General features: G+C 36.7%; 1 non-coding gene across 1 annotated transcript; it reads left to right on the top strand.

Moving 5' to 3' along the window:
- Window positions 1-19,706: 19,706 nt before the first annotated feature.
- Window positions 19,707-19,813, top strand: LOC127746827 (small nucleolar RNA R71). Its single transcript, XR_008008639.1, has one exon. It is a non-coding gene; the product is annotated as a small nucleolar RNA R71 (small nucleolar RNA).
- The last annotated feature ends 351 nt before the right edge of the window (window positions 19,814-20,164 follow it).

The raw sequence follows: 20,164 nt of genomic DNA, 5'->3' as shown, positions 1-20,164 counted from the left end.
ATTTATTCAACAATTATTTTTAATTTTAAACATTAATATTTTAGATTTAGACTTCAATAAATTTTTATAAATGAAAAGTCTTATTGACTTATTCATACAAATTAAAATTTTATTTTCATTGTAATTTATTATTTTTATTATCAATAAAATTTTATAATTTTAATATAATACTAGAATTAGTTTCGGTAAAATTAATTTCTTTTATCTACATAATTATTTATTTTACAATAACATCTTGGATTTGGACTTCAATAATAGACTTTTACAAATTAAAAATAATATTAGCTTGTTTATATAAATTAAAATTTTATTCTCATTATTATTTATTATTCTCATTATCAACTAGGTTTTACAATTTTAATATTGGAATTAATTGTAGTAGTAAAATTAATTTTTTTATATATAGTTATTTCTGAATGAGAACTCTCGTGCTTTTCTTTGATTTTACCTGGACATAGCAACATATGTTGTCCGTGTGTGAACACCGGCTTTGGTAGGTATAATCCTACGGTACTGAGGATTTGACTTTAATACTTGTTTATGGTCATTGCAAAAGAAACAATAATCAGGAACTGCCTTTCCTGAAATCTGAATGGAGGTGTATGTTTGATTATTGAAAAGATGTTTGCTATAGTGCCTAAAAAGTATTGTCTAATTATTAAAATAGATAAAATAATTAATTTTAAATTTAAAAATATAAAAGTTAAAAAATTTTAAATATTTTAAAATTACTAAAAAAAGTAACTGAAGCAAAAGTTAAGTACCAAACAAAAGACACCATAGAATTGACCTATTTGAAATAAGGTTCATGTGCAGTATCAGTACAACATCGCCTTTGCTGTCCCCGCAAAAATTATGCACTCTATAACGTGCCGACGTAACCTCTTTACTTGAAGTCATGTGCCATTACAAAGACCTTTAGATTGGTTTATGTTCCTCAGTAGCATAACAGGGACACTTTCTTTAAGAACTAATTGGTGGTCGGGTTGGTAAGCCAGAATAGTTGATAGCATTAAGTACCTCTGGTGTAAATGTACTCAACTCAAATTCCATGCTGCCTTCTTTGATACAAACTGAGGCAGAGCTAATAAGATATATCTTTTTGTCACCTTCTAGTACATTTATTAACTAATTATTGACATCGTTGACAACATCCAACGTGGGAGCAAGTATTGTCCTATCCTTGAAAGATCTTGGTTCACGGTGACTAATATCGAGCTTTGGATATGCAAAACTTATTAGAAAATCAAACACATCTCGTGTCTTCAATGAGTATGCCACCAAGCTACCTCAGACTCACCATCGATTAAATCCCCCGCTAAAGCATCCCCAATTTATAGCAGCCAATCTGCAAAGTCCTTAACCTCCTACTGACTGGTATCACCGGCTAATGACATTAGACGCATATTCCTGGTTAGGGTGATCAAATTACAGAATTGCCATAAATATGATGCATTAATGGATGCTTGTATAATGTCTTCTTGAGAGCCCATTGGAATAACGGAAGAATCTGTCTAAAGTTCCTGCCTAACACAACAACTTGGCCACCAAATGGTAGATCAGAGTTATAACATTCTTTAAATCTCAGAATGTTCTTCAAGCACTTGTTCAGAGCTTCAAAGTATAACGTATTCAACATTGGAACTTCATCCCATATGATAATCTTTAACCTGCAAATAAGCTTTGCTAACGGGTCCCTTGTTTTATGCTACAAACAAAATCTTTATTTAAATCAAGTGGTATCTTGAATCTAGAATGAGCAGTTTGGCCTTTTAGTAATAAAAGAAAAGCTATTCTACTGGACGCAATAATCAATACAATCTCACCTTTATTAAGAATAGTAGTAGCCAGGCTCTTGTATAGGTATATCTTACTAGTGTCCCCATATTCACATACAAAGAATAGTCCTCCAGCATTAAGATTTACTGCTTGAATCCCTCGATCAAAGGTTGATTTTACTCAATGTTCATCTCTGCAAGGTATCTCTTTAACTCATCCTTAAGAGCATCAGTATCAAAGCTTAACTTGTAACACCCTATAATCCTATATAAGGCTTACGTCATGCCTAAAGCGAAGGATAACAAAGTGCCACGACAGTTCTAAAGCTCTTATTATAAAATATATTTCAAGGATTTATATAAGTAGAATCCCTATGAAGGAAATAAACTCAAAGTCGCATAAAGGGGAATTATATATGCGAAACATTAGCATATGATCAACTATAAGTGTAAAGGCACAAGATACAACAATATACAATAATAGTCAAGACATATATAAATATGATATACAAAAGGAAACGAGTCACAACCTGTGAAGTTTAGGCCGGCTAGTCAAACAGAATACAACAGAGTTTTGAAGTCTAAAATAGCAATAACCTATCTCTCAAAGTTTTTAGAATCAAAGCCTCTAAAGCAATAAAGTTTATGATACAAAAGTGGGAAATATACAAAATAATAACCGAAATACAAAAGAAATATCAAGAGATCTTCCGCTCTGTCACCATCCGGTGGGTTGCGACCTGCATCTGAAAAATAGCAACAAAATATGGCATGAGAACCGGAGGTTCTCATTATAATATCAGTGCCCAATATATAAATATAAGATTCCGAGACGCCAAAGGCAATCCTAGAACTTCACATCAAACAGAGATTCAAGCTTAACGAAATATAAAATATAAACCATAATTAGGGTAGTTGATGAGCGGATAATTTATACGCTTTTTGGCATTGTTTTTAGGTAGTTTTTAGTATGTTTTAGTCACTTTTTGTTATATTTATATTAGTTTTTATGCAAAATTCACAATTATGGACTTTACTATGAGTTTGTGTGTTTTTCTATAATTTCAGGTATTTTCTGGCTGAAATTGAGGGACCTGAGCAAAAATCTGATTCAGAGACTGAGAAAGGACTGCAGATGTTGTTGGATCCTGACCTCCCTGCACTCAAATGCGTTTTTCTGGAGCTATAGAACTTCAATTGGCGAGCTCTGAATTGGGCTGGAAAGCTAACATCTTGGGCTTTCTAGCAATGTATAATAGTCCATAATTTGCTTGATATTTGATGGCCCAAACTGGCGTCAAAACGCCCACCAAAGACCCTTTTCTGGCGTAAAACGCCGGAACTGGAACAAGAACTGGAGTTAAACGCCCAACCTGGCATCCAAGATGGATTTTAACTCCAGAAAAAGCCTATGCACGTGTAAAGCTCAATGCTCAGCCCAAGCACACACCAAGTGGTCCCCAGAAGTGGATTTCTGCACTATCTGCACTTAGTTACTTATTTTCTGTAATCCCTAGTAACTAGTTTAGTATAAATAGCACTTTTTACTATTGTATTTGATCTTTGGATCATCTTTTGATCTTTTGATCACTTAGAGGCGATATTTCATATTTTGGGAGGCTGTCCATTCGGCCATGCCTAGACCTTTTTATCTTATGTATTTTCCAACGGTGGAGTTTCTACACCTCAAAGATTAAGGTGCGTAGCTCTGGTGTTCTTCATGAATTAATGCAAGTACTATTGTTTCTCTTTCAGTTCATGCTTACTTCTTCTCCAAGATATATCTCGTACTTAATTTAGTTAAGTCAGAATGAAGGGGTGACCCGTGACAATCACCCACTATCTTCGTTATTCGCTTAGCCAAGATCCGCGTGCCTGACAACCACAAGCGGTATACATGATATTCAACGTAGTCATTGGACAACAGCCGGAGTATAGTCTCTTAGGTCTCTAATCCATGGACCGAGTCCATGAGATTAGAACCTTCGTGGTATAGGCTAGAACCAATTGGCATCATTCTTGAGATCCGAAAAGTCTAAACCTTGTCTGTGGTATCCCGAGTAGGATCTGGAAATAGATGACTGTGACTAGCATCAAACTCACGAATGTTGGGCGCAGTGACAGTGTGCAAAAGGATAGAGAGATCCTATTCCAACACAAGTGAGAACCGATAGATGATTAGCCGTGTGGTAGCTGTGCCTGGTATTTTTCATCCGAGACGAGAGATCCGACAGTTGATTAGCCGTATAGAAACCGTAGCTGGACCATTTTCACTGAGAGGACGGATGGTAGCCATTGACAATGGTGATCCACCAATATACAGCTTGCCATGGAAGGGAGCACGCATGATTGGATGAAGACAATAGGAAAGCAGAGGTTCATAAGCAAAAAAGCATCTCCAAACGCTTATCTGAAATTCCCACCAATGAATTACATAAGTGTCTTTATTTTATCTTACGTTTTATATATCTTTCAATTATCAAAACTCATAACCAATTGAATCCACCTGACTAAGATTTACAGGATGACCATAACTTGCTTTAAGCTGGCAATCTCTGTGGGATCGACCCTTACTCGTGTAAGGTTTTATTACTTGGACGACCCAGTGCACTTGCTGGTTATTTGTATCGGGATTGTGAAAGGTGTGATCACATTTCCGTGCACCAGTAGTCTAACTTAGGGGATTTTTAACTAAACTAGTCACCGTTGTCCCACAGCCTTCGCCAACCTACCCTCCGTGTAATTCCATCGCCACCGCCTACCAATCCTCCTCAAATCTAGTAGAAAGCACAAGTAATGCAAACAAGTAAAGCACAAGTAAAGTACATATACAACAAGTAGAACAATTAACAAATAGGCATATGATACATGTAGGCACAATTGAAATTAGACAAAGCAAACAAACAGAGAGAACATGCACATGATGAATGCCTGTCCTAGTGGCTCGTGATATCACTTGTCAGTGCATAATTGCCATCCCGACACATTTTTTTGGATGTTGCCTTTCTGGCATGCCTGAGGATATAGCGCCTGACATGCTTTTGTTCCGAGGATATAGTTCCTGGCACACTTTTGCGGCAGAAAAGGTTATCAATCATAATTCAATACCAGGGATATAGTGCCCTGCACACTATCTTTCCAAGGATATAGTTCATGGCACACTTCAATCATCATTCTTTTTCAGGATTCAACCTCATCATAAACATACATAATTACTTTTCAATTTCTCAAATCTATCCGAAGCATTCTCATTTCTCAAAATCTATTCGACGAATACTTCACAACTCAACATTCACCAATTTCATCTACAACCTTCCAAAACCTATGTCACCGACTCTAAACTCATAACTAAAATACTCATTTTTAATTTACTTATTGTGTTCTCCCTTGATTCAAAGTCTAAAAACTAGCAAAAAGATTTTAAACAAGTGTCACAAAAGTTTAAAAGCTTTCCGAAAAGGTAAAACAGTTAAAAATAGGGTTTTAGGTGAAAAATAGGGCATATGCGTATGCATAGGGTTGTGTGCGTACGCACGCACCAGAAGGCTTTTCCGACCTATGGGTACGCATGATGTTGTGCGTACGCACAACTTGAAACACCTGCTCTATTATGCGTGTATACACAGAGGTGTGCGTCGGTGATAAAAATAGTTAAGGTGTCAGAGATATTTAAATTTCCAGATTAATATTCAATGTTAACTACCTTGATCATGCAAAGATTATGTTCATGGCAAACTATATGTGACTAAACCCTAATTCCTTAGACATTTTTAGTCTTCTCTAACCTTCATCAACCACCAATTCCTTGGTCACTTGATTCCGATTAGAGGGTTAAGTTCAAAACTAGTTTATGTGCCACACAAACCCTAGATAGCAAAAAATAAGACGATTATATGTGACGTATCGCGTTAAATCCAGAAAAATAGAGAGTTGTGAGGAATTAATTTCAAGATGTAATTCTAATAATATGACTTTTCCAAGATTCAAATAGAATTCAAGTTGAATTAGAGTTATTTTCCAATAATCACTAATTCTTAGGATGAAGAACGAAACCAATTCTTAAACAATAATCAAAGCATTAATCAAGAGTAGAAGAGCAAATAATTATTAATCCATCAAAGTAAATAGAGCTCCTAACCTTAACAATGGAGTCTTAATTCCTCATGGAGAAAATAAACCCTCGTAGAGAAAAGTACGAAAGTGTGGAATGAAAATTCAGAGGAGTAGGAGAGGACGAAGAAGAGAAACCCTAGGTCAAGATCTCTTCTCCTTTTATATCTAATCCTAATTAATGTAAAATATCATTTCTAAAACTAAATAAGATTTTTTCTATTTCTAATTAAAATAAAATAAGATTACATAAATAAATAGTGAAATATTCTCGTGCTTCTCTAGTTCTCTTCATCAAGTGGGGACCATTGACTTTGGCTTGCTTGGTGCCTAACTTCAAAAAAGTGAAGTTAGGTGCTGCCTTGGCTGAATGGAATCATGCGCTTTTGTCTTCCTAGTGCCTAACTTGTGAAATCCCAAGTTAGGCGTTGCCTTGGCAACACGCATTATAAGCCTTTGTCTTCCTCCGGCGCCTAACTTGGGATTTTCTAAGTTAGGTGCCGACATGGCTGTACAGGTTAGAGAAGAAGTATACACTATTATACATCATTAGAAAGCTCTAGAAGTTAGCTTTCTAATACGACTAGAATCATGTTAATTGGACCTCTATAGCTGAAGTTATTTCTGTTGGAGTACAAAGAGGTTAGGGTTGACAACATCATTCACTTTCTTTTCTTCTATAAAACTTCGTCAAATCTATCAGAATGCTACCTGAAATAAACAAAATTGCACACAACTCAAAGTAGCATTCATATAGGTAAAAAAGTATTTAAATCTTGATTAAACTTAATAATTCAAATGCAAATTCAATAGGAAAAGTTAGAAAAGATGCTCACGCATCAGTGGGCGCACATGACAGATTTCCAAATTTTCTGCAACATCACAAAATTCATATTTTTTACCCTAATTTTCAACGTTCATAACTTTCACTACAAAATTCCGTTTTTCTCAAATTTTATATCATTTTAAAGCTCTTCAAATCATCTTTACTTTGAAATAAAAATTATATAATTTCAAAATCTGAGGCTCAAGTTATGATCTCTTGAAGTTGGTTAAAAACAAGCTTTTACCCAAAAAGCACCAACCCTCAATTTTTCCAAATCCTCAACCGTAAACCAAGAGTTCATAACCCAAAATAGCACTAAGTCATTCCACATATATCCGCACACTTCTGTTTATCTCAACATCATATCACCTCCCTAAACCATCCAAGTATTCCACAATATATTATCAAAACTCATAATCATCAGCAACCAACAACAACATCAACAACCAATACAAATCCTCATCAATATTAATAATAATCACCAAATAATATCTAACATTAACCAAATCTATCATAATCTTTATTGCTCAAATTTAACCTCATAAAACTCACATCCTTCACCAATTGTCATCAATACCAATATTCATGCTTCTCATCAACTAACCTTAACATTAGCAATCATTATCAACATTTATATTACCACAATCATCATAAACACTCATCAACATCAACCAACATCATCATATATCATTAACACTAATAACCACCATACCCCTTATCAACATCACAATCATCATTAATTATCATTAATTCAATCCTATCCTAAGGTCTACTAGTCTAAGTTTCATGAAATATTACATATTACATAAAGAAAACCAAAATCATACTTTGGCCAATTATCCTCTATGCATAAAACCACTACACCATAAGCTTTCCAAGCCTCAACTCAACACCAAACAACACCAAGAACACTTTATAACATGAAGAACAACAAGAATCAATGTTAGGGTTTATAACATGCAACTAAACTCAAGGGTTTAGTGATATCTTACCTTATCCAACGAATTTTGGGATAAAACACACTACTCACCCAAGTTAGATTACACCTAAACAACAAGAACACAAAGAAACTCAAAATTCCAAAGCCATTTTTTAGTTTTGGGCTAGGGGAATAAAATTAGAGCTAGAAAAAGATTTTCTTACCAAGAAAACTTAGTTAAAAATGATGGGCTTGGCGAGAGCTTCGCGTGGCTGCAAACGGCTTGTCAATTGGAACTCCGGAGAGTGAGATATGGCCAAATGAAGAAGAAGGTGAATAGTACCCTCTCTTCTTCTCTCTTGCTTGAACCCTCACTCTTTCTTGGCGAAGAAATGAGCTGAAAGATCATTAAAAGGGTATATATATGTTGGACCTTGGTTCAACTTGGGCCCAGTCTAACTCTTTAGCATTTTAGGTCCGTTTGACCCAACTTTGGGCTAATACTTTTAAGATTAGTACCCGATTTTCAATTCTAAATTATTTTTGTCTTTCTAAAACAATAAATTCAATTTTCAAAATCTTATTTTTCTCAATATATAGTACTGGATAGATTAGAGCTGGTACTACCGGCTTAAGCACCGGTACGCATTTTTACAAAAATTTTTCACAAAAGATACATTTTCCGATTCAGAAAAATTCATTGAATTCAAATTTCACCTTTATATTTAAAAAAATAATTTTATATTTTTGAACCTGTTTCGGACAATTAAAATATTATTTTATTAAAGCAGTTTTTCTGGTTTTTACATAACTCATCCATTATAATACGCTCTTGAAGGATATCAACGTGTTGAATCTCGGGGAATGACATATCTGTAAACTCTCTTAATGATCTTCCATTGGATTATAACTTTTTTCTCTATTTTACTCAGAGTAATGTTAATTATTTGCTCTTCGGTCATGATGAGATCTACATGATGTTACAATAAGAAGAAAAATGAGAATTTAGCTTATAATCGGTATCAACATATGGGATTTGAGTAATAATAATAGGTAGATCATTGATTACCTAGATTAAGAGTAATCTTTCTATATGAGTATAATATATCTTTTGATAACTGTTTGTGACACCATTTTCAGATAAAATTAGGTCTACAAATGTTGTTAGATGGCAATAATACTACAAAGAGATCCCTTACGTAGGATGCATATGCCCAGGAACTTGCTTTTAGAATAACATTGACAAACACTTTATTCTCTTGTAGCAATCCTAACACATAGTACGTCTCCTTAAATGTATCGTACACAACACCATTAACTATAGGTAGGTGTCTAAAGCTCATGCATCCTTTCTTTATGTTTAATAATAGCCTTAAGTAATAATTCGCACCATTACTACGTGGTACATGAGTTAGCCTACCAGTAGAAAATCCTTGCTTCCTAGGGGTCCACATTGAGGCTTCATCTTTTTAGTCAAATTTGGTTGGAAATTCACTATATGTTAAGGACTGAGCATATTGATGCATGCAATCAGCTGCCATTCTTGCTACAGCTTCCCAAGATTTCTATTTACCCTGTTGATGACATCTATAATGTTATCGTTATCCCAAAAAACAACTGAGTGTTCCCTGGGTAAATGTAAAGACGAATGTATAACTGTTGGTTCTATCATTTGTATCTCGTAACCAAAAATGCGCCATGCAACCTTACATGCAGATATATATATCTACAATAATAATAATTACGTATCTCGTCAACTACTTGTTTTGCATTGCCATCCTCAGAAGACTGGTAAAAGGTTGTAGTAACCCTATCATTACCCTTGTGAACGTACTTAAAGAGGTATTTGATGGCAGAAGTCTAACATGTATGTTCAACATTAACATGGTACCCGTACTTAAGTAATAAATCTAGATTGTATAGGATAACAAATGAGTTGTCTATAATTAAATTCCTCTTAGTCATTATTCTTTTGTTGTCCATTCTTCTGTACTTGAAAAATTCGAATTCATCAATTATAGTCCTTGACCTAAATGGCTTGGGGTAGAACTTAATGCATCGCTCATTGAGCATGCAGGGGTTATTTTTATTGTGACTACCACATGGACCATATACCATAAACTTCTCAATAGCTTTATACAGTCTCGGTCTAGAAGTTTTGTCTGGTATCTTAGCTGAATAACTTTGTCTATATCATCAGTAGATTTAGGCTTTACATAAGGATGCATGAATAGTAATATGTGGGCATGAGGTGGCCCACATTTTTGGAACTCAATAGTGCATACATGTGAATTAAAAATTATGTTAGAAAAGCATTAATTATAAAAAAATTAAATGACAAACAAAATATTTACATTCTAATATCTTGCCAAAGAAAACTCTTTGCTTGAAGTCTGATATTAATTCATCTAACTTGATACTAAATATTTGTGCAAAAATATTTGGTCGATCTTTTGCCTTCAAACTAGTTCTTTGCAGAAGTTGTCTTATTTCATCTCATTCAGTATTACATCTAATAGTGATAAAGTAGCTTGGGTGCCCCGCTTACTTGCAAAAAGCAAAGGCATCTTTACAATCTTGGACTACCTGTAAAGCTTCCTGGAAGAATTATTCGTTGTCCGAAAGAAGCAACATTTGCTTCACCCCTGACCAAGGACTCATGTAGTACATGGCACTTATTAACCCTGAGCTTTGGTTGATTGTTACAAAAATACCTCAACCATTCAAACTCAATCATGGTGTATGCATCAACAAACTGCTGGAAGAATTTTCTAGAACAAATGATAATTCCAGAATTATCTATTCTCATCTGAATTAGGTAGCAAAAGAGTTCCCTCATGCTCATATGCTTTCTTTTTTTGGTGCTGAAAATGTCAAAGGATGAAGAATTCTCTATACGTGGTCTAAATCCATCTTCACTATAAAGGAACATCAGAGGGTATTAAAAAGCCAAGTATAATGGATAAAGTACGTCTAACATTTTTAATTTGCTTGATTTTGTCTCAAGAACAATGTCCCTATGAAGTGTGGATTCATCAATATCACCAACAATAAGTATCGTGATCTCAGAAGCTACTGGAAGATTGTATCTTTTATCATCCTTGTCCCTTCTGATATGGCTTAATTTCATTTTGGTTGAACTATCTTGCTAGAATCTATCCGTGGTAGATCGAAGACAATTTGCTAATGGGTTATATAAATCTAGCATTCCTTTTAACAATGTGATAATTTAGCACTCAATATCAGCAAGAGATTGACAATTCTTATTATGGTAAGTTCCAAACATTAATTCATATCATGGTTAGTCTTCCAAATGTGATAGGTTGTTATAAGTAACTTAAAGCATAATAAAAAAAGGTAGTAATTTTGAGGAAACTTAGGATTATCATTAGACCTCAGAATCAAACTCTCAATAGAATGGTAATTTTGTCCGTTGCATGAGAATGTTAGTAGTGCTGATCCACTATCAATGGTGTGATTAATTTTACGAGCCATAGATGTGAAACAAAACATTGAATTAAAATATCGTATGTTTTTTTAGAGAGAAAATCCTCAACTTTCCAGGAGGAAATACTCAACCTCCCATTCAGAGAGAGACTGTAATGTAACGATAGAAAATTCTTAACCTAACTCATTCAAACCAAATCCAAAAATTGAATCGAAGGAAATCCTCAACCTTTTCCATTGAATTCTCCCATGCAGTAAGAGAGAAAATCCTCAACCTTGCTTACCCATCGCAACAAGAGAGGAAATCCTTGACCTCATCTTGTTTATCACAGCAAGAGAGAGAATCTTCAATCTCAGCTTTTCAAACCACCGTGAGTGAGATCTAATCACCGTCCTCACCATTTCAATTTAAAACTCATTTTGATTCAACATAAATAAACATACCTAAAAGATAATATTCACTTCGCAGAGAGAAATTGGCACGCTCAACGAGGAGTATCACGTCCAGTACTTGTAAAGTGAAAATTCCCAAAATGATGAAAAGACTATACGACTCTTCAAGGCAGTCCTAAAACTTCAACAGATAGAAATCCAAGCCTAGAAGTATACTAAACCAGAAAAATAGTAAGGGATGCTAAAAACTGCCGTGCGTATGCGGGAGTTGGCCTCTGTCCAACACCCATGCGTACGCAGACATGGTGATGCGTACGTGAGCGTCGTTCATTGCCCAAATTTCTTGCGTACGGGAGAGTGGTCCGTGTATGCAAGTATGCCAAATTTTGCACTCATGCATACGCATGACCACCCAATTTTTCAAAACATGAATTTTAACGTTAACTATTCTTTTAGCCTTCTACACATCTATAAACCTCGATAAGAATCTAAAGCTGGTGTGATAAAGAATAGAGAAGCTAGGAACAAGATATAATGGGTTTGGGTTAGTGAATCGATGGATGATGAACTAAGTGTAGCTTGAATCATGATGATGATAATAGTTGGTGATGATTAAGATATAAAGAAAATGATTAAGAGAATGACTGGTAAAGATGATTTATTATGATTGAGATATAATGAGGAGGATTATGATATTGGGAGATAGTGATAAATGATTGAGGTTGAAATGTATCTGCTCGGGTAGATGCGGTAGAGTGATTCTGCTTGCTACGGGACGTGGTTGGGATAGGATAGTTATGATCATGAGGGATGACGATGACTGATTATGAGAAAAGTGATCGAGGATGAAAGTGATAATGATACTGAGTCTGATGAAGTACAACTGCCTAGGTAGATGCAGTGGAGTGATTCCACTTGCTCCAGGATGTGGTAAAATGTAATTGCCTGAGTAGATACACTGGAGTGATTCTGCTTGCTCCAGGATGTGACACTTTGATAATGGTATTTCATCTGAGTTTTGAATGTACCTACCCGAGTAGATAAAGTAGAGTGATTCCGCTTGCTTCGGGATGTGATGGAAACTCTGTTGATCCTGTGTTGCAAGTTGTGCTTGAACACTTATACTTTTATGGACGTTCCTCCTTAAAGATGTGAAATTCTTCTTGGAAGACGCGCACACATTGGGACTGTTCAGGGTTCGCTACTGGACATGTCGTAACAGATGAGCTCATTAGCCATAGGGTAAGCATATAAGCTCATTTTTATTCTTTTTCTTTTCTTTTCTTTCTCATCTTTCTCTTTTATTATCTTACTTCTTTCTTTCACTAATCTTTTCTCCAATCTTTTAATTCTTTATCATAATTCAACTTAGCATTCTTCACTCACGTTTCTCTCGCCTTTTTTCTAATCTTTTAACTTGATTTTTTTATAAAATTAAATTTTTCACTCTAAAAAAATAAAAGATCTTGGCTATTCTCTTTACCCTAAAAAAAACGAAACCCTCCCTTTATTTTTCATAAAAATTCCACTTGATATATAACTCCATTTTCAAGTTTTTCGGTTACCGATTCTTCGTAACTTTTAATTTAATCTCTCAGCTATCAAACCTCATCAAATTGATCTCAAAATACCACACCACAACAGTCCCAAAATCTCTAAAACACCCCAACTAGTTGTTCATTGGTGTGTAGAATCCCACACTTTCACACAACTAAACCAGCAAGTGCATTGAGTCGTCTAAGTAATACCTGAGCGAGTCAGGGTCGATCCCACGAGGATTGTGGTTTGAAGCAAGCTATGGTTATCTTGCATATCTTAATCAGGCAGATAGAAGAGTTGTTGGATGTGGTTAAAAGCATAAAAGGAATAAAGAAATCTTAACTAGGTTGATATGTTTATAATAATAAGAAGATGGTTAAGGCTTGGAGATGCTTTGTTCTTTTGGATTAATTCTGGTCTTACTGTCTTCTTCAACTGTGAATGATTTCTTCTATAGCAGGCTGTATGTCACTGACACCGATTGAGAGGTCATCAATGCTCCTCCATATCTGAACCCCAGGGTTAGTGTGGATCCATTCTGATTGAGGGTGAAGCTCTTGTAGTCCATCCTCCTTAATGATCCTACTCAAAACACCACAAACAAGGTCGAATCTTCCAGATCAGAGAATGCTGCGCCTTTGGGTTCTAGCCTTTACCACAAAGACTCTAATCTCCCCATACCTCGGCTGAATTGGTGTCTCGAGAAGTCTCCAACAAAGTTGTGGATTAGCCGTCTAAGAGATGTATAATCAAGCTAGAGGATCAATAATTTCCAGTTACGTAGTCACACGAACCCAAGAAGAACAGGAGTGGTTGTTAGGCACGCGGTCTTAGAATGAAGAATGAAGATACATCTTAGAATAGAGAATCAAATACGGATTGAAATAGAACAGTAATACTTTCATTAATCCATAAAACTCAGCAGGGCTCCTCCCCTCAACCTAGGAGGTTTAGAAACTCATACTGATAGAAAATACAATCATAAAAATGTGTAAAGTGTGCGACATATCCTTAATGAGAGATGTAAAAGTCTTTAAAAACTAAACTAATGACTAAGGATTACATTAAGAAGGGTAAAATAGTCTTTTAGTGCCAAAATCCACTTCTGGGGCCCACTTGGTTAGTGATTGGGCTGAGCTTTATTGAGATCTACATGCTAAGAGGCCTCTAGGGCGTTGAACGCTGGCTAGGGGTTTTTTATAGGCGTCAGACGCCAAAATAGGCCAGGAGGCTAGCATTGGATGCTAGTTTTGGGCCTTCAATTTCGAAGGAAAGTATGGACTATTATACATTACTGGAAAGCTGTGGATGTTAGCTTTCCGTAGCCATTGAGATTGCTCCATTTGAACTTCTGTAGCTCCAGAAAAGCTCTTTCGAGTGCGAGGTCAGATCCGGACAACATCTGCAGTGCTTTCTCTGTCTCTAAATCAGACTTTTGCCCCAACTCCTCAATTTCAGTCAGAAAATACCTTAAATTATATAAAAATACACAAACTCAAAGTAGAATCCAAAAATGTGAATTTTACACTAAAACGTATGAAAACTTAATAAAAATTAAATAAAACATGCTAAAAACTATATCCGCTCATCACAACACCAAACTTAAACTGTTGCTTGTCCCCAAGCAACTAAAACCACAGTAGGATAAAAAGAAGAGTAAGATACAATAAATCTCAAAGTTTCCAATGAAGCTCAATTTCAATTAGATTAGTGGAACTTAATAGCTTTTTGCTTCTGAATAGTTTTGGCATCTCAAAATCCTTTGAAACTCAGAAGTGTTGGCATCCTTAAGAACTTAGAATCCATATTATATTATTGAGTCTCCTAGTTCAGTTCTTTTTATTCTTGAAGACAGCTTTTAGAGTCTTGGCCGTGACCATAAGCCCATTGTTTTCCAATATTACCACCGGATACATAAATGCCACAGACACCTTAACTGGGTGAACCCTTTTGGATTGTGATTCAGATTTGCTAGAATCCCCAGATAGAGGTGTCCAAAGTTCTTAAGCACGCTCTTTTTTCTTTGAACCACGACTTTAACTATTCATTCCCAAACTTTTTACTTGACACATTCACACCACAAGCATATAGTTAGGGACAACTATGGGGAGTTGCTTAGGCCAGGATTTTATTCCTTTTAGGCCCTCCTAACCATTGATGCACAAAGCCTTGATCCTTTTACCCTTGTCATTTGGTTTAAAGGGTTATTGGCTTTTCGCACTTGCCTTTTGGTTTAAATAGCTATTGGCTTTTTCTGCTTTTTATTTATTTTGGTTTTTTCTTTGGATTTTTCAGATTACCAATAATACTTTTCCTTTTTCATCGTTCTTTCAAGAGCCAACATTCTTAATTTCAACTTCAAATATGCATTGTTTATTCATACATTCAGAAAACAAAAAGTAATGCCACTACATCAAGATAATTGAACTATTCTTATTATATAACTTGAAATTCATGCATCTCTCTATTCTTTTCAAATAGAATTTTCTTTTAAGTAATGGTGAGATATGGAACATTTTATCACTTTAAGACATAGAAAGAAATGATCATGCAATAAGAATAAGAGAACAAACAATAAAGCATAACAGATAACAGAAAAAATGACATAAGGATAGGGGATTAAGAGAACGAATCCACCTTAATGGTGGCGGCTAGTACTCCTCCTTGAGAATCCAATGTAGTGTTTGATCTCTTCAATGTCACTCCTTTGTCTTTGTTGTTCTTCCCTCATAGCCCTTTGATCTTCTGTAATTTTATTGAGGATGGTGGAATGCTCTTGATGCTCCATCCTCAACTGATTCATGTTAGAGCTTAATTCTCCCACAGAAGTATGCCTTTGATCCCAATAGCTTTGAGGAGGGAAATACATCCCTTGAGGCATCTCAGGGATCTCATGTTGAGGTGACTGCACAGGCTCATCTGCATGCTCTCTAGTTTGCTACATCTTCTTCTTAGTGATGGGCTTCTCCTCCTCAATCAAGATGTCTCCTTCTATCACAATTCTAGCTGAATTGTATAAGTGACATATGAGGTGAGGGAATGCCAACCTTGCTTTGGTGGATGGCTTTTCAGCTATCTTGTACAGTTCTTGAGGAGTCACCTCATGTACTTCCACCTCACTCCCAATCATGATGCAATGAATCATGATGGCTCTGTTAATGGTCACTTTTGATCGATTGCTAGTAGGGATGATAGAGTGTTAGATGAATTTCAACCATCCTCTAGCTACAGGCTTGAGGTCAAGCCTTCTTAGTTGAGTAGGCTTGCCTTGGGAATTCCTTTTCCACTGTGCTTCTTCCACACAGATGTTTGAGAGCACTTGATCCAGTCTCTGATCAAAGTTGACTCTCCTAGTATAAGGATGTGGGTCTCCTTGCATCAGAGGCAAATTGAACGCCAACCTCACACTTTCTGGTTTAAAATATAAGATTCTCCCTCGGACTATGGTGCTCCAATTCTTGGGATTTCGGTTCACACTAATGTCATAGATTTTTATGACCCATGCATTAGCATAGAACTCTTGCACCATTAAGATCCCAACCTCTTGGATGGGATTGGTTAGGACTTCCCAACCTCTTCTCTGGATCTCTCTTCGGATTTCCAGATACTCATTCTTCTTGAGACTGAAAGGGACCTCAGAGATCACCTTCTTCTCTGCCATTATTTCATAGAAGTGGTCTTGGTGGGGTTTGGTGATGAATCTCTCCATCTCCTAAGATTTGGAGGTGGCGGCTACGACCTTTTCTTTCCTCTTTCTAGAGGATACTCCAACCTTGGGTGCCATAACTGGTAATGGAAAGAAAAAAGCAACGCTTTTCCAAAACCAAACTTAAGAGAAGAATGGAGTAGAAGAAGAAGAAGAAAATAGATAGAGATGGAAGGAGAAGGAAATTCAGCCAAGGGGGTTTTGAGGTGTATGAAAGGTGTGTATATGAAGGGTTAGAATGAGGGGTATTTATAGGAGTGGGCTAGGGTTGAGTTCAGTCATGGGGGGAATAAATGGGAGGGTAATTTGATTTTGAATTAGGTGGGGGTTGGTGGGATTTATGATGGTTTTGGGAAAGTGATATGGATGTGATTAGGTTGGGGTTTATAGGAATGGTGGAAGTTTTGATGGATTTGGGGAAGTGATATGGATGTGATTGGGCTAGGGTTTATAGGGAAGAGTGTATGGGAAAGTGTAAAAGTAAGAAGGAAGAAGTGGGGTAAGTAAAGATGCTGTGGGACCCACTAGTCCTAAAATGCTAGAAAATTCAGATTCCCTGCCCTCTTCATAGGTGTTTGAACACCCAGGGATATGCCCATAGCTGGCATTTAATGCCAACTTTGCTACCATCTGAGGCGTTGAACGCTTAGCCAGAGCTTCTTGGCTAGCGTTGAACACCAGCAACACTCCATCCAAAGTGTTCTATTTTTACTGCTGAACTTTTTTTTGTCTCTATTCTTACTACTGCACATGATCATGAACCTAAAGAAATAACTAAAAAAAATAAACTTAAGAAATTAGATAGAAATAACTAAAAAAGGTTGGGTTGTCTCCCAACAAGTGCTTCTTTAACGTCACTAGCTTGACGTTTAGCTCCTTACGGAGATGATATGGGCTCAGAATTTTGTCCCTTACAGTGAACTTTCTTCCTGTCTTCTCATGGATGAGCTCCACATGTTTTAGAGACAGGACACAACCCACTATATGTGATATGATTGGTCTCTTGGTGAAGACAATTCTCATGCCAATTAAGATGCCTTCAGTGGGGACTTTCTTGTCCTTCCAACCTTTAGGTACTTTCTTCCGAGTACCTTTGCTTTCAGTGCTTGTTAATGGCTGCCCAATACCAAACTTAGAATTGATGTTTGGGGGCTTAGTAAAGCTTTACACTGAAAGAGATGGTTGGAACACTAAGTGTTGCACAGTTATCTCAGAGGGAGAGTTGGGGTGAGGCATCTTAAACCAGATGTGATTATCTCTTTGTTGTAGAATCAGTTCTCCCTTTGCTACATCAATAATAACATTGGCAATGACTAGGAAAGGTCTTCCAAAGATGATGGATTCATCCTCATCTTCTCCCAGTATCTAAGATAATAAAGTTTGTAGGGATGTAAATGTTTTCAACCTTCACTAATACATCCTCTACTAAGTCATATGCTTTTTTCATTAATTTGTCTGCCATCTTTAGTGAGATATTTGCAGCTTATACCTCAAAGATTCCCAACTTCTCCATTACAGAGAGTAGCATGAGATTTATACTTGACTCAAAGTCACATAGATCCTTCTAAAAAGTCATGGTGCCTATGGTGCAAGGGATTAGGAAGCGTCCAGGATCCAAGAGCTTTTGAGGTAGATTTAGTTGAACCAAAACATTGAGTTCTTTGGAAAGCACTGGAGGTTCTTCCTCCAATGGCTTTGTACCAAATAACTTGCCATTCAGCTTCATAAGAGATCCTAAGTACCGAGCAACTTGCTATTCTCTAGTGTCCTCATCCTCATCAGAGGATGAGTATTCATCAGAACTCATACACTACAAGATTTCATGCAAAGGAACCTTTATAGTCTTTATATGAGCCTTGGTTTCCTTTAGTTCTTGGATAGGGATTTCTTGAGTGGGTATTGAGAACTCAGGGGGTGTGTCATTACTGGCGTTTAACACCAGCTCTTGTGGCTCTTTGGGCGTTAAACGCCCATCATGCACCCCTTCACTGGCGTTAAATGCCAGGTTTCTTACCAAGTTGGCCATTGAACGCCCAGCAAAGCTGTCCTTGCTGGTGTTCAGAGCCAGAGTCCCTGCCTGCTTGGGCGTTGAATGCCCAGTGAGGGCTTCTTCGCTGGCGTTCAGCGCCAGGCTCTTGGCCAGTTTGGTGTTGAATGCCCAGTGAGGTCTTCCTTAATGGTATTCAATTCCATCCCATTCTCTCCAAATTCGGCCTCTACCTCTATAGTGATCGCCTTGCACTCTTCTCTTGGATTTACTTCAGTGTTACTAGGAAGAGTATCAGGAGGAGTCTCAGGGATTCTCTTGCTCAGTTGACCAATTTGTTCCTCCAAATTTCTAATAGAGTATCTTTTTCAGTTATGAAACTATGAGTGGTCTTAGAGAGGCTAGAGACTAGAATGGCAAAGTCAAAAAGGCTCTACTTAGGAGTCACCATATTCCCTTGAGAAGATGGGAATGGTGGCCTGTTGTTGAACCTATTGTGGTTCCTTCCACCTTGATTATTATTGAAGCCTTACTGAGGCTTCTATTGATCCTTCCATGAAAGGTTATGATGATTCTTCCATGAAGGGTTGTAAGTGTTTCCATAGGGTTCTCCCATATAATTCACTTCCTATATGGTGGGTTGATTAGGATCATAAGCTTCTACTTTAGAAGAAGCTTCTTGAGTGCTACCAGCTACAACTTTCATTTTAGTCAAATGCTAAGAGATCATATTGACCTGCTGGGTCAAGATCTTGTTCTAAGCCAATATGGCATTCAGAGTATCAACTTCAAGATCTCTTTTCTTCTGAGAGACCCCATTATTCACAAGATTTATTTCAGAGGTATGCATGAATTGGTTGTTTGCAATCATCTCAATGAGTTCTCTAGCTTCTGCAGGTGTTTTCTTTAGGTGGAGTAATCCACCTGCAGAGTTGTCCAATGATATTTTGGATATCTCAGACAGACCATCATAGAAGATACATAGCATAGACCACTCTGAGAGTATGTTAGGAGGACACCTCCTGATCAGTTGCTTGTATCTTTCCCAAGCTTCATAGAGGGATTCACCTTCTTTTTGTCTGAAGGTTTGAACTTCCACTCTGATTTTGCTCATTCTTTGAGGAGGAAAATTGGTGTGGATCTTCCAGTGGAAGTCCATGGAACTTATAATTCTATTACAGAAGAGAGACTAACTGAGGCTTAATCTCAAAGTTTTTAGCTCCAATGGCAGGTAGAGAGATACTTCTGCCATTAAAATCAGAGGTAGGTATAGTGAAAGCACCAAGAACCTTTCTTGCCTCTCCTTCATGATTGGGTTCGTCTGCCATGTTATCTGCCTGTTTAAAATTTCCTGAGAGGTTTCTTCCGGAGTGTTGTGCTTTAATTTATTGTAAGCTCCTCCTTAAAGTCCTTTCAGGTTCAGGATAATGACTAAAGAGAAGCTCTTTATCCCTATTCC

Source organism: Arachis duranensis, chromosome 4 (assembly GCF_000817695.3).
Source record: "Arachis duranensis cultivar V14167 chromosome 4, aradu.V14167.gnm2.J7QH, whole genome shotgun sequence".
Classification (NCBI taxonomy): domain Eukaryota; kingdom Viridiplantae; phylum Streptophyta; class Magnoliopsida; order Fabales; family Fabaceae; genus Arachis; species Arachis duranensis.
Note: the sequence above shows the minus strand (reverse complement) of the source record. Positions and strands in the feature narration are given on the sequence as shown.